Below are 2,500 nucleotides of genomic sequence, written 5' to 3' on the forward strand. Positions count from 1 at the left end.
GCGCGCTTGGGAGCCTGTCGACAGAATTTTTCGAAACTTGCCATGCCATGCGCTCGCACAGCTTGCGCGCAGCGTGTGCACAGCATGCCGGCAGCGTGCGCACAGCATGCCGGCAGCGTGTGCGCAGCGTGCGCGCTTGGCAGCCTGTCGACAGAATTTTTCGAAACTTGCCATGCCATGCGCGCGCACAGCTTGCGCGCAGCGTGTGCACAGCATGCCGGCAGCGTGCGCACAACATGTCGGCAGCGTGCGCGCTCGGGAGCCTGTCGACAGAATTTTTCGAAACTTGCCATGCCATGCGCGCGCACAGCTTGCGCGCAGCGTGCTGATTCTGTCGACAGCGAGGCTAGCGAAACTTCTCCTGCCATGGCGTGCGCGCAGCGTGCTGACTCTGTCGACAGTGAGGCTAGCGAAATTTGTCTTGCCATGGCGTGCGCGCAGCTTGCGCAGCGTGCGCGCAGCTTGCGCAGCGTGCGCGCAGCCTGTGCGCAGCGTGCGCGCAGCTTGCGCATTCGGTCGACAGTGAGGCTAGCGAAACTTGTCCTGCCGTGGCCTGCGCGCAGCCTTCGCGCAGCATGCGCGCAGCATGTGCGCAGCATGCCGGCAGCCTAGTTCCAGATTTTTTCAAATGTCGACAGAATTTTTCAAACCTTGTCAAACCCCATTTTTATTGAAATTTCCTCGCACAATAAGCTCCCCATAAGTAGTCTATGATTTTTAGGACCTTCTCCAAGTTACAAAACTAAAAAATTCCTCCCGGATTTGTTTTAATGATTTTTTCAATTTTACGACTTCTAAAAATAATAAAAAATACTTCCCGACTTCAAATATTTATGAAACTTTTTCCCATCAGAGATTGCATGTTTCTTAGTATCCCTGCAAAAAATCACGTCCAAATACCTTGTATTGAATTATTTAGAGCCCATTATGACTCCTCGCGCATAGGTGATGTCTCTTCCTGTCAAAGGGCTAAATGCATAAAATGCTATATAGGGGGGTGTGTGTTGCCTGCATATGCATGGCAGCCCATGCCCTCCTAGCTGCAGCCCCCTTCCCCCACGCCACACCCATGTCATGTTGCCTCGATATGTTGCCTCGGTATTATGGGTTTGGTGTCGGGGTCGGGGGGCTGCCACCCATGGCGGTGGTGGCCGGAATCCGGCCGCCGCCACCACGCCGCCGCCATGGGTGAGGGGGAAAAAAAAAGGCGTGGAAAGTTGCGAAATGGGGTTGTCTAGGCTTTTTTTTGGCATGGAAGAGCATGGAGTGCTAGGAACTCCTTCTCAAATGCGCGGGCATGTCGACCACAACCTCATTTCGCAACAACAACCACCCGTGTGGGGTGGCGGTGGGTGGATAGTCGCGGATTGGGGCTTGCCAAGCCAATGTTTTCAAAAAAATTCATCAAAATTAAAAACAAATGTTTTGTTGCCTTCGGATTTGTGGGCGAGCGGTGAGTCGGAGTGGAGCCGGTAAAGTTTAACCTCGGTGTGCATGGTTGTTTTTAGAAACTCAATCCAATGCCGGGGACGTTGAAAGTGACGCTCTTATGAGTTGCAAACCCGCAAGATTTAAAGAACCTTTTCAAAAAAATTTCAAACCAACAAGATTTAAAAACAGAAATTTTCATCAAAATGAAAAACAAATGTTTTGTTGCCTTCGGACTAGTGGGCGAGCGGCGAGTCGGAGCGGAGCCGGTAAAGTTTAACCTCGGTGTGCACGGTTGTTTTTAGAAACTCAATCCAATACCGGGGACGTTGAAAGTGACGCTCTTATGAGTTGCAAACCCACTAGATTTAAAGAACCTTTTCAAAACAATTTCAAACCAACAAGATTTAAACCAACAAAATTAAAAACAAATGTTTCGTTGCAAACAAATTGTGGGCGAGCGGCGAGTCGGAGTGGAGCCGGTAAAGTTTAACCTCGGTGTGCACGGTTGTTTTTAGAAACTCAATCCAATACCGGGGACGTTGAAAGTGACGCTCTTATGAGTTGCAAACCCACAAGATTTTAAAAACTTTTTGAAAATGTTTCTTCTAAATGACACATTTTGATCCTTGGCAAGTGCTCAATCTGTAACTATCCAATCACCGCCACACCACACCGGTCGGGAGTGTGTGAATGGTGTGCTTCCCGGGTTTGGCATAGACAATCTTTCGCATCGACAATCTTTTGCATGCGAGGGAATGTCTATGCCAACCCCGGGAAGCACACCATTCACCCACTAGTTGTGGGCGACGATGGGTTGGCTTCAAGTGAACTTTTGCTTGGGGTTGTCTTCGGTATGCTTTTGTGTTGGGAGTACGGCCACCAAACCTTCTCAATGCACGGGTATGTCGAGGATGGCTTTTGGCGGGGTTGATGAAGAAGCTGCCCAATTCTCGGCCACACGAACACATGGTGACGATGCGTTGGCTTCAAGTGAGCTTTAGCTTGGGGTTGTCTTCGGTATGCTTTTGTGTTGGGAGTACGGCCACCAAACCTTCTCAATGCACGGGTA

This window comes from Prunus avium, unplaced genomic scaffold (assembly GCF_965620075.1).
Source record: "Prunus avium unplaced genomic scaffold, drPruAviu1.hap1.1 HAP1_SCAFFOLD_18, whole genome shotgun sequence".
In the NCBI taxonomy this organism is placed as follows: Eukaryota; Viridiplantae; Streptophyta; class Magnoliopsida; order Rosales; family Rosaceae; genus Prunus; species Prunus avium.